This window comes from Arachis stenosperma, chromosome 6, assembly GCF_014773155.1.
Source record: "Arachis stenosperma cultivar V10309 chromosome 6, arast.V10309.gnm1.PFL2, whole genome shotgun sequence".
In the NCBI taxonomy this organism is placed as follows: Eukaryota; Viridiplantae; Streptophyta; class Magnoliopsida; order Fabales; family Fabaceae; genus Arachis; species Arachis stenosperma.
Genome location: NC_080382.1, coordinates 105917206 through 105931098, shown reverse-complemented (window position 1 = coordinate 105931098; position 13893 = coordinate 105917206). Strand labels below are relative to the sequence as shown.

Genomic DNA, 13893 nt, shown 5'->3' with positions numbered 1-13893 from the left:
AATTATCCGCTCATCAAAGGTGCTGGGTGACTTTACTGCACCTACTCCCGACTTCTATGGGAGAAGCATCTCTATCCCTGCCATTGGAGCAAACAACTTTGAGCTTAAGCCTCAATTAGTTTCTCTAATGCAACAGAATTGCAAGTTCCATGGACTTCCATTGGAAGATCCTCATCAGTTCTTAGCTGAATTCTTGCAAATCTGTGACACTGTCAAGACTAATGGGGTTGACCCTGAGGTCTACAGACTTATGCTATTCCCTTTTGCTGTAAGAGACAGAGCTAGAATATGGTTGGACTTACAACCTAAAGACAGCCTGAACTCTTGGGAAAAGCTAGTCAATGCCTTATTGGCAAAGTTCTTTCCACCTCAAAAATTGAGTAAGCTTAGAGTGGAAGTCCAAACCTTCAGACAGAAGGAAGGTGAGTCCCTCTATGAAGCTTGGGAAAGATACAAACAATTAATCAGAAAATGTCCTTCTGACATGCTTTCTGAATGGAGCATCATAGGTATTTTCTATGATGGTCTCTCTGAACTGTCCAAGATGTCTTTGGATAGCTCTGCTGGAGGATCTCTTCATCTGAAGAAGACGCCTACAGAAGCTCAAGAACTAATTGAAATGGTTGCAAATAACCAATTCATGTACACTTCTGAAAGGAATCCTGTGAACAATGGGACAAATCAGAAGAAAGGAGTTCTTGAGATTGATACTCTGAATGCCATATTGGCTCAGAATAAGATATTGACTCAGCAAGTCAATTTGATTTCTCAAAGTCTATCTAGAATGCAAAATGCACCAAGCAGTACTAAGGATGCTTCATCTGAAGAAGAAGCTTATGATCCTGAGAACCCTTCAATGGAAGAGGTGAATTACCTAGGAGAACCCTATGGAAACACCTATAATTCTTCATGGAGAAATCACCCAAATTTCTCATGGAAGGATCAACAGAGACCTCAACAAGGTTTCAACAACAATAATGGTGGAAGAAACAGGTTTAGCAATGGCAAGCCTTTTCCATCATCTTCTCAGCAACAGACAGAGAATTCTAAGCAGAACCCCTCTGACTTAGCAACCATGGTCTCTGATCTAATCAAAACCACTCAAAGTTTCATGACTGAAACAAGGTCCTCCATTAGGAATTTAGAGGCACAAGTGGGACAGCTGAGCAAGAAAGTTACTGAACTCCCTCCTAGTACTCTTCCAAGCAATACAGAAGAAAATCCAAAAGGAGAGTGCAAGGCCATCAACATGGCGAATTTGGAGAGGAAGGAGAGGAAGTGAACGCCACTGAGGAAGACCTCAATGGGCGTGCACTAGCCTCCACTGGGTTCCCCAATGAGGAACCATGGGAATCTGAGGCTCAAAATGAGACCATAGAGATTCCAATAAATTTACTTCTGCCATTCATGAGCTCTGATGAGTATTCTTCCTCTGAAGAGGATGAGTATGTCACTGAAGAGCAAGTTGCTAAATACCTTGGAGCAATCATGAAGCTAAATGACAAGTTATTTGGAAATGAGACTTGGGAGGATGAACCTCCTTTGCTCACCAAAGAACTGGATGACTTGTCTAGGCAGAAATTACCTCAAAAGAGACAAGATCCTGGAAAGTTTTCAATACCTTGTACCATAGGCACCATGACCTTCAAGAAGGCTCTGTGTGACTTAGGGTCAAGTGTAAACCTCAAGCCTCTCTTTGTAATGGAGAAGCTAGGGATCTTTGAGGTGCAAGCTGCAAGAATCTCACTAGAGATGGCAGACAATTAAAGAAAACAAGCTTATGGACTTGTAGAGGATGTTTTGGTGAAGATTGAAGACCATTACATCCCTGCTGATTTCATAGTCCTAGAGACTGGGAAATGCATGGATGAATCCATCATCCTTGGCAGACCCTTCTTAGCCACAGCAAAGGCTGTGATTGATGTTGATGGAGGTGAATTGATCATTCAAGTGAATGAAGAATCCTTTGTGTTTAAGGCTCAAGGGTATCCCTCTGTCACCATGGAGAGGAAGCATGAAGAGCTTCTCTCAAAACAGAGTCAAATAGAGCCCCCACAGTCAAACTCTAAGTTTGGTGTTGGGAGGCCACAACCAAACTCTAAGTTTGGTGTTGAACCCCCACATTCAAACTCTAAGTTTGGTGTTGGGAGGTTCCAACATTGCTCTGAGCATTTGTGAGGCTCCATGAGAGCCCTCTGTCAAGCTACTGACATTAAAGAAGCGCTTGTTGGGAGGCAACCCAATGTTATATTTTATCTATTTTCCTTTGTTATTTTATGTTTTCTGTAGGTTGATGATCATGAGAAGTCACAAAAACAATTGAAAAAGCAAAAACAGAATGAAAAACAGAAAGAAAAATAGCACACCCTGGAGGAAGATGTTGCTGGCGTTTAAACGCCAGTAAGGCTAGCAGTTGGGCGTTTAACGCCCAGTCTGGCACCATTCTGGGCGTTTAACGCCAGAAAGGGGCACCAAACTGGCGTTAAACGCCAGAAAAGGGCAAGAACCTGGCGTTAAACGCCAGAAATGGGCACCAGCCCGGCGTTTAACGCCAGATTTGGCATAAAACGCAAATTTTCTTGCCACTTGGTGCAGGGATGACTTTTCCTTGACACCTCAGGATCTGTGGACCCCACAGGATCCCCACCAACCCCACCACCCTCTTTCTTCTTCACCCATTCACCAATCACCTCAACACCTCTTCCCCAAAAACCCTTCACCTATCAAATCCCATCTTTTCTTCACCACTCACATCCATCCTTCATAAAACCCCACCTACCTCACCCTTCAAATTCAAACCACTTTCCCTCCCAAACCCACCCATACATGACCGAACCATGAGCCCCCCTCTCCTATATAAACCCTTCTTCACTCCTTTATTTTCACACAATCAAAACACCACTTCTCCCCCTCTTTGGCCGAACACAAAGCCATTCCCTTCTTCCTCATTTCTTCTTCTTCTACTCTCTTCTTTCTTCTTTTGCTCGAGGACGAGCAAACCTTTTAAGTTTGGTGTGGTAAAAGCATTGCTTTTTGTTTTTCCATAACCATTTATGGCATCCAAGGCCGGAGAAACCTCTAGAAAGAGGAAAGGGAAGGCAAAAGCTTCTTTCTCCGAGTCATAGGAGATGGAGAGATTCATCTCAAGGGTGCATCAAGACCACTTCTATGAAGTTGTGGCCATGAAGAAGGGTCAACTTTGATCAAAGGTTGGACCAAGTCCTCACAGACATTTGTGAAGAGGGCGCTCAATGGAAGAGAGATTCAAGAGGAAAGCCGGTTCAACTGAGAAGGCATGACCTCAAGCCCATCACTAAGAAAAGGATGGAGCAAACAAGAGATCCCACTCATCATGAAATCCCTGAGATACCTCAAGGGATGCACTTTCCTCCACAAAACTATTGGGAGCAAATCAACACCTCCCTAGGAGAATTGAGTTCCAACAGACAACTAAGGGTGAGCATGAAATTAGAGAAGATCAAAGAATCATGAGAGAGGAGCAACAAACAAGCCGCTATCACTAAGGTGGACCCGTTCTTTAATCTCCTTGTTCTTTATTTTTCTGTTTTTCGAAAATTATGCTTTATGTTTATCCATGTTTGTGTCGTATGATCATTAGTGTCTATGCCTTAAAGTTATGAATGTCCTATGAATCCATCACCTTTCTTAAATAAACAATGTTCTTAATTGAAAAAGAGAAGAATTGCATGAATTTTGAATTTTATAACAGATTAATTATTTTGATGTGGTGGCAAGACTTTTGTTTTCTGAATGTATGCTTAAACAGTGCATATGTCTTTTGAATTTGTGGTTCATGAACGTTGGCTCTTGAAAGAATGATGAAAAAGGAGACATGTTACTGAGGATCTGAAAAATCATTAAAATGATTCTTGAAGCAAGAAAAAGCAGTGAATACAAAAAAAAAAAAGAGAGAAAAGGGGGAGGAAAAAAAACGAAAAAAAAAAGAAGAGAAAGAAAAAAGAAAGAAATAATGTTGTGATCCAAGGCAAAAAAGAGTGTGCTTAAGAACCCTGGACACCTCTAATTGGGGACTCTAGCAAAGCTGAGTCACAATCTGAAAAGGTTCACCCAATTATGTGTCTGTGGCATGTATGTATCCGGTGGTAATACTGGAAGACAGAGTGCTTTGGGCCACGGCCAAGACTCATAAAGTAGCTGTGTTCAAGAATCATCATACTTAACTAGGAGAATCAATAACACTATCCGGATTCTGAGTTCCTAAAGAAGCCATTCATTCTGAATTTCAAAGGATAGAGTGAGATGCCAAAACTGTTCAGAGGCAAAAAGCTAAAAGCCCCGCTCATCTCATTAATACTGATCTTCATAGATGTTTTTGGAGTTCATTGCATATTCTCTTCTTTTTATCTTATTTGATTTTCAGTTGCTTGAGGACAAGCAACAATTTAAGTTTGGTGTTGTGATGAGCGGATAATTTGTACGCTTTTTGGCATTATTTTTAGTATGTTTTTAGTATGATCTAGTTAGTTTTTAGTATATTTTTATTAGTTTTTAGTTAAAATTCACTTTTCTGGACTTTACTATGAGTTTGTGTATTTTTCTGTGATTTCAGGTATTTTCTGGCTGAAATTGAGGGACCTGAGCAAAAATCTGATTCAGAGACTGAAAAGGACTGCAGATGCTGTTGGATTCTGACCTCCCTGCACTCGAAGTGGATTTTTTCGAGCTACAGAAGCTCAATTGGCGCGCTCTCAACGGCGTTGGAAAGTAGACATCCTGGGCTTTCCAGCAATATATGATAGTCTATACTTTGCGCAAGATTTGATGGCCCAAACCGGCGTTCAAAGTCACCTTCAGAATTCCCAGCGTTAAACGCCGGAACTGGCACCAAAATGGGAGTTAAACGCCCAAACTGGCATAAAAGCTGGCGTTTAACTCCAAGAAGAGTCTCTACACGAAAAATGCTTCATTGCTCAGCCCAAGCACACACCAAGTGGGCCCAGAAGTGGATTTTTATGTCTTTTACTCATCTTTGTAATTCTTAAGCTACTAGTTTCCTATAAATAGGATCTTTTACTATTGTATTTTAATCTTTTGATCACTTTAGATCTCTAGATCATCTTTGGACATCTAGTTCTTAGATCATTGGGGGGCTGGCCTCACGGCCACGCCTAGACCTTGTTCTTATGTATTTTCAACGGTGGAGTTTCTACACACCATAGATTAAGGTGTGGAGCTCTGCTGTACCTCGAGTATTAATGCAATTACTATTGTTCTTCTATTCAATTCCGCTTGTTCTTATTTCAAGATATTCATTCGCACTCAAGAACTTGATGAATGTGATGATTATGTGACGCTCATCATCATTCTCACTTATGAACAAGTGACTGACAACCACTTCTGTTCTACAAGCAAACAAGGCTCTAATGTTTATCTCTTGGGTTCTTTAACCGGAATCTTTGTGGTATAAGCTAGAATTGATGGCGACATTCAAGAGAATCCGGAAGGTCTAAACCTTGTCTGTGGTATTCTGCGTAGGATTCAATGATTGAATGACTGTGACGAGCTTCAAACTCCTGAGGGCGGGGCGTTAGTGACAGACGCAAAAGAATCACTGGATTCTATTCCGGCCCGATCGAGAACAAACAGCTGGATAGCCGTGCCGTGACAGGGTGCGTTGAACATTTCCACTGAGAGGATGGGAGGTAGCCACTGACAACGGTGAAACCCTTGCATACAGCTTGCCATGGAAAGGAGTAAGAAGGATTGGATGAAGACAGTAGGAAAGCAGAGAGACGGAAGGGACAAAGCATCTCCATTCGCTTATCTGAAGTTCTCACCAATGGAATACATAAGTATCTCTATCTTTATCTTTATGTTTTATTCATCATCTATACCCATTTGAGTCTGCCTGACTAAGATTTACAAGGTGACCATAGCTTGCTTCATACCAACAATCTCCGTGGGATCGACACTTACTCGCGTAAGGTTTATTACTTGGACGACCCAGTGCACTTGCTGGTTAGTTGTGCGAAGTTGTAGTGATCACAATTTCGTCCACCAGTATGCTTGACCATGCACGCATGGTTGTAGAAAATTGCGAGTGTGTGTACGCATCAAAGCTTGTGCATACATATTGATGTAAAAACTGTAGTTGTGCGTATGCATAAATGCTGTGTATGGAATAGGGGTTAGGAACTCTTACTTGTTTTAGTGTTGCTCTTGCAAATTTCACTCTTCAACTGTCAACAATGTCAATCAATCAGCAACTCCACACAGTACGAACCACAATCCATAATCAATTCCAATGATGGCAGGGAAGCATGAGCAGAGAAAGATTCTACGGGAGATGAAGCGCGAAGACAATGAAGCGTCTCAGTAGGGTTTTTTGTCATTATAAAATTTGAAAGAAAGAAATATAGAGTCGTTTTTCATTATTCCACCTATTGCACGTGCAACTCACATGCTCAAGGGGTGAATATTCTGACCAATATTCCGTTAAAACAAACGGTGTTTGAACAGTAAGGACCCAATTACAAATTTTAATTTTTTTTCAGGGACCCAATTATAAACTTTTAAAATGTAGAGACTAACTGTATAATTTAACCTATTTTTCTCAATGATATAGCAGTTATGCTCTTCAATAATCTCGCCTTTTACTAGTATTGGCAAAGTCCATATTTTCCTTTAATTTGAACCAAATGGCTTTAATTTCATTTTACTTTTGCAACAACCTGTTGCGGTTATGAGATCATCATAATGTTAAACCAATACATAATCATTTAATTAGCAATTGGAAGAATTATTTGTCCTATATGAAATCTCTATCTTAATATAGCTAACTGTCTTCAATAATAAAATACATGTTACTTGCGAATTTGACTAAAAATTAATTTATAGATATACTGAAATAGACACTAATTTTATATTTAAAAAAACATATACAAGTTAATCTTTTTGAGGTTTATTTAGAATTAGTAATTTTTGTATGTACGATATATTAACTTTATATACAATTTGGTGGCTAGTGAAGTATTTATTTATGTCCCTTTATTTTTTCTTTATATATAACAATAAAAGTTAATAAGTTAATAAGTTCCTAAACTAACATTAGATGGTATTATTGTTAATCTTCAACTACTTTTATTTTATAAAGTAGAACTTCAAAGGTATAAGACTAAAATGTTTATATCATTGTGATGACATAATATATATATATATATATATATATATATATATATATATATATATATATATAATTATTTCTTTTTATTAGTATGTGAAATGAACATATTTACAAGAAAATATATTTTTGATTAATATTTATTTTTTATTATTATAAATTTATAATAACAATTTATATTCTAAAAATTTTTTGTCTTGATACAAAAGTATTTAAGAATTTTATTTTACCAAACTCGTCACCTTCACTCCAAATTTTATAAAAAATAAATCAATGAATCTCTAAAAAATTCAATTAATGTATATTATGACTGAAAAAAAATAATTATTGTAGCTCAATTTTAGTATAATCTCTAATAATACAAAAATTAAATTATAATCTCAATTATATTAAAAATTATTGTAATTATTATAAAACAATTATACATTAAACACAAATTCAAATTCTCGCGCGCAAGTTTGCTGCTAGTAATAATAATAACAGAAATGCTACTCATCTATTAATAAACCATCCTTTAATCACCCTTTGAATCTAATTAATTAACTATAATATTTTTTAATAAAACTACCTTCTTATTTTCTAGAAAAATACTATCCGATTAACTCAATTCAACTTGTATTTTTAAATTGTCTTATTTTTATAACTTCTTATTACTATCATTAAGTTCAAAATTTTTACTAATACAATACATCATTTTCATTTCTTTAAAAATATTCTTTTGCATAGTTAAAAACAACGTTCAAATTTTATATTATTTTATATATTATTTAATATATCCCTAAATAGGATTGTTAGCAATAAAGGAAATCCTAACTCCCATGGCCATGTATATAAATGCGAAAATTCACCAACATGACCATGCATGGATTTTAGCCTATAAATCAGAATTCTCTTCTGAATAAGGTTAATAATATTAACACGTACAACTAATAACACGCATATGTCATGATCATGTTAATGAAATATCGAATAATGCTTTGTCATCATTTGTCCCAATATGAACTTGAGATCATAACAAATAACAATAGTAAACCTCAATATTCTCCCCTTTTACTAATATTGGCAAACTCCACATTTTCCTTTAATTTGAACCGAACGACTTTAGTTTCATAAAGTCTTTGCAACAACTTGTTGTTGTCATGAGATCATCATAATGTAAAATCAACACATAATTATTTAGCAATTGAAAGAATTATTTGTCCCATATAAAATCTCTATCCTAATACAACCGTCTTCAATCATAAAATGTATGTTACTTATGAATTTGACTAAAAATAAATTTATAAATATACTGAAACATACACTAATTTTATATTTAAAAAATATAAAAATTAATTTTTTGAATTTTATTTAGAATTAGTAATTTTTGTATGTACGATGTAATAACTTTATATACAATTTAAAGACATTTTTTTATTTAATTTCCTTCTTCAAGGCATCATGATTCTCTCTTTTGTTTCCTAAAACATCACAAGTACTCCTTTATTTGATTTTTTTTTATTTCATTCCATGTTTGGCCACTTTGAGAACTTTTACATAGCGAACCAACTTTGCAATTGATGGTAAATTAATCAATCGGTAAATTAACATGGTGCCTAACATTTACTTATAATATTCAAAAATAAAAAGCTGAGTTCTACTTCACACTCTATCTCTATTTTTAGTAAAAAATTTTATAGGTACAAAATAATTCTCCCTAAACAAAACTAAATAGTATTTTCAAGAGAATAAATGAGAACTATTTATGTTGTACACAAAGGAACAAATTAAAAAAATATATATTAAAATTTTAAATATAGAAAAAATTATATATATATATATATATATATATATATATATATATATATATATATATTAATTGGGGCGCCTACACATCCATGTAATCATATAACCAAGTTGGCCCAAGTCCAAATATATTCACGCGCATTAATGACGAGTGAAAACATGCACCCGAAAATCCTTCGTTACTTTGCGCTCATTATGAAAAAATGTTATTTCTTCCTCAACACGAAATCGCTACACAAAACCGCTCATTCTCTTCGAATCTCTCTCAAAATCACTCAAACTTCAGTCACGTTCTTTGCGAAAACCACTACTGGAGAAGAATCGCGAGAAAATTTGGCAAGGAACAACCAGAAACGAACGAAAATAGCAACAGAGATTCACCTTCCTCCTCCTCCTCATTCTCCTCCTTCTTTTTTGCATTCCTTCTTCTTCACGTGTTTTTTTCCTTATCTTCATTCTTTTGTTGTTATTGCTGCTGTATTTTTTTTGTCTTTTTCTCTTTCTCTCCTTGGTGAAGAAGCAGTAGAAGGTGAGGAGGAAGAGTTTTGAATTATGCAGAACAGAAATTAACCGAAATGGCCAACTCCACTGAACCGAACATCATTCATGTGCTGAATAAAACGTCATAAAAATTTAATCATCAAGAAAAATATTTCTACATGCACAAGGACTCAATTGAACACATTAACAATCAAGTAAATCAAAAGGAGCAAATCCACTGAAGCGAGCAACATTCATGTGCTGAATAAAATGTCATAAACATTCAATCATCAAGAATAGCATTTTTCCACGCAAAAGAAGTTAACTGAACACATAACAATCAGGTGAACCGAAATAGTCAAGACCACCGAACCGAACACCAATCATATGCTGAATAAAATGTGATAAGCATTCAATCAGTAAGAAAAGCATTTCTGCATGCACAAGGACTCAACTGAACACATTAACAATCAAGTGAATCAAAATGAGCAACTCCACTTAACCGAGTAAAATGTTGGTGTTGTTGATAATGATTATAATGAAAGAATAAGAAAAAGAAGGGGAAGAATCGGCGTTCGTGAAGAAAAAGAAGCAGATGAAGAACCTACGTGCGTGAATTCGAAAGAAGAAGGAGGAGGAGGAAGAGGAGGAGAAATACTATTTTTGTTGATTGAAAGTTGATCACCATTTATTCACCACATGAATATTTTTTGGTTCGGTGGCCTTTGTGATTTTGATTCACCAGGTGAATGTTGTTCGGTTCGGTGGCCTCCTTTTACTTTGTTCAGTGTTTAACATTATTGTGATAGCATGCATTAATTATTTCTTAGTTGTCTCAACGTAATAACATCATTCAATTGATTTGAAGTTGAATCATTCATTGTTTTCATTCAGTAGTGTAGATTGAAGAAGAAAACGAAGAAGAAGAAGAATGACAGAGCTTATTATGTTGAATTTAATGTAGATCAATAATGAAGAATGCGAGCAAAGAAAAAAATGCGAACAGAGGAGAACAACGAATTTGATTAGGTTGAAGAAGAAGAAGAAGAAGAAGAAGAAGAAGAAGAAGAAGAAGAAGAAGAAGAAGAAGAAGAAGAAGAAGGTTTACGTTGAGAAAGGTTTATCCCGCAGCAGAATATTTATGTTATATACGTTATATGAGACGCGTGTATAACACACGCGTAAGGAGGTTAGGGAGGCGCGTTTGATTGAAGTTATTTGGATAGCTTGGATGAAAAAATTACATGGATGCAGAGCTTTTCCCATATTAATTAAGAAAAAATAAAATATAATACAAACACAAGAGTCCCCAAATATATATATTGGATATGAATATGAATATGAAATTTCTTAGATGGGTGACTGGGATTTGTTTTCTCATATGAATATAAATAAAAATATTGGATACATTTTTCAGGTAAAAAAATTATTTTTTAGGATGGATGATATATTCAATTTGAGAATATTTTGGGTCAGAATATCTCCACATACAAGTCTTTTTTCTATACAAGTCTTACAAGTCCTCAATATCCCTTATCCCTAAAACGCGCTTCTCTTGGCACATATCTTTCACGCACCTGCTTAACAGATTTTTCAATCAATCAACGCGTGAATATATAACTTCCTTTTTCAAAAAGATTTCGTTTTCTTTTTCGAATTTCTTCTGCGTTTTCTTGTCTTCTCTCTTACATCTCTTTTGTGCATTTCTCTGTGTCTTCTCTTTTGTCTTTTACGTGCGTTTTCCTCTGCTTTCTTCTTCTTCATTTATGTGTATCAGATTTTTCATTGTGGTTTTATCCATCAAGCTGTGAAATTATTTTTGAAGATAATGGATGATTCAAGTTTAGATTGTTAGTTGAACCAGAGCGAAGTGGATTTTAAAACTGAATCCCATGAAGTTCCTGATGTGTGATTTAGTTTTAGTTAGTAATTGAATCTAAATTTGAATCCAATTAGTAGTTTTTAATTGTGTAGCTGAATAATGCGTGCACCTTGTCTGTGATATTTGCTGTTTATTCTTCCTTGTTTTAATTGAATCTAATGCACTAGTTCTCATTAGAATTAAAATAATTTTGTCCATTTTATATCAGATATTTGGGTGTACATCAGTAATAATTGGGTGTATTTAAGGAAAGTTTGGGTGCATTTACAGTTTATGACTTTTCATCCGACGGAGGATGAATTGTCTTATTATTTTAGTTGAATTGTTTTTGTTTCTGTTTAGTTATGATTCATGAATCTGGTTTTCTTATTTTTGATAATGGTTTTATAGTTGTGTTTGCATTCTATAGTTTATGCTTGTTTTAATATGGTGTATTTTGATTGTATTTTTGTAGACCTTTTGTGGTGTTAATGACCAATTTGTTCCCAAGGTTGGGAAGACTTTTAACACTCTTGAAGATGCTATAAAATTCTACAAGGATTATTCAAAGGTTGCAGGTTTTTCTACAAGAGTTTGGTGCACAAATAAAAAGAAAAACGAAATTAAGAATCAATTGATTACATGTAGCAGAGAGGGAAAATGGAAATCGAAAATATCTCCGCCCAAGAAGACAAATCCCTTCGCTGGTTTAAATTGTCCTGCAAGAATATATATACATGTATTAAAAGATGTTGGTGTTTGGGTCATTTCAAAGGTCGTGTTGCATCATTCATATTCCTGCTGTCCAAATCAAGCACAGATGCTCAAACAGCACAGGAAACTAAGCATGTTTGTGCATTGTACAATAGAGAATAATGAGAAAGCAGGTATCAGACCTAGTAAAACTTTCCAATCATTTGTTGCAACAGTCGGGGGTCACCGTGAATTAAATTTTATCGAAAAAGACGTGAGGAATTACATCACTAGAGAAGTGCGAAATGTTTCGAAATAAGAGGACGCAAAAGAATTCGGGAAATACTTATTAAGAATGAAAGAGAAGAATCATAATTTCTTTTTTGAGCTCGACCTCGAGGACAATCAGTTCATTAAGCTTGCTTTTTGTGCAGATGCAAGGGCAGAGCTGCCTGTGAGTATTTCGGAGATGTTATTTCATTTGACACCACCTACAATACAAACAGGTAACATGATGTTCTGGTTTATGATGCTGAATTTATGTTGTTTTATGAATCTATTGCAGAGGTGTATATTGGCATTTTTGGGTGTATAGGGTCATTATTTGGGTGCATTTTGTTGATTTTAATTCTATTTTGTGGTAATCTATTTTAGGTATAATCTGGTTTGTGGTTCTTTTGTCAGGGTAAATCACCACGGTCAGTCAACACTTCTTGGATGCGCTTTGATGAAAAACGAAGATATTGAATCATTCAAATGGTTATTTCAATGTTGGCTTCGTTGCATGGAAGGAAATGCTCCGAAAGGGATTGTCATCGATCAATGTGCATCGATAGAAAGGGCTATCGAGGCTTGTATGCCCACAACAATTCACTGTTGGTGTATTTGGCACATCACGAAGAAGATTCCAAGCAAATTAAACGGATACAAGGGACACATAGAAATTGAACAAGAAATAAGCCAAGTTGTTTGGAACTCTCATACCAAAGAATCATTTGATAGGAATTGGGATGATTTTTTGTTGAAGTATGGTCTTGTGGACAACAAATGGCTTTCAGGTAATGACATTTAAAATCTGCAGCAGAGGTACAAATTGCATGTTTTTGGGTGCATTATAGCCTGATTTGGATGTATTTTGCAGATCTTTATAAAGACCATCATATATGGGTTCTAATTTATCTGGATCACCACTTTTGGGCCGGGATGAGAAGTACACAAAGGAGCGAGAGCATGCATTCATTTTTTAACAAGTTCATTACCTGGAATATCTCACATATCCAGTTTGTCAAACAATACGATAATTGCCTCGAAAGTAGGGAGCCAACAGAGAGAGAATCGGATGCTGCAGATTTTCACACTATCATACCGTGTGCAACAAAATCCTCCATTGAAGCTCAGTTTCAACATGTGTACACTCACCAAAAGTTTAGGGAAGTCCAAGCCCAATTTAGAGGGAAGGTGAATTGCATTACAAGATTAACAAACTCCGCTCTAGGCTATTCAGTATACGAAGTTGGAGAACAAGTTTCCAACTCAATATTCAACAAGTTTGCGGTTACTTACGACTCAGTAGCAGCCCAAGTGAAGTGCCAATGCTTATTATTCAAGTCAAGAGGGATATTGTGCCGTCACGCCCTAAGCGTTTTAAGCTTTGAACGAGTATCCCAAGTGTTACCGAGATATATATTGGAACGATAGAGCAAGAAGGTAAAGAGGCGACACACACACATCAAGAGCAGCCACGATGAGCCACTGTTGGAGCCAAGAAGCAAGAGGTTTGACGAATTGGTATTTTGTTCGCAAATTATATGCGAATTTACATCAGAATTCGAGGAGCTTACTGCCATTCTGCACCGTGTGTACGATAACGTGATGGTTGAGATGGAAGAACTGAAAGCCAAAAGGAAGGGGA

At 36.0% G+C, this 13893-nt stretch overlaps 1 non-coding gene across 1 annotated transcript; it reads right to left on the bottom strand.

Annotated features, from left to right (window-relative positions):
- Positions 1-382: 382 nt before the first annotated feature.
- LOC130937851 (small nucleolar RNA R71) lies at positions 383-490 on the bottom strand. Its single transcript, XR_009069046.1, has one exon. It is a non-coding gene; the product is annotated as a small nucleolar RNA R71 (small nucleolar RNA).
- Positions 491-13893: the final 13403 nt, after the last annotated feature.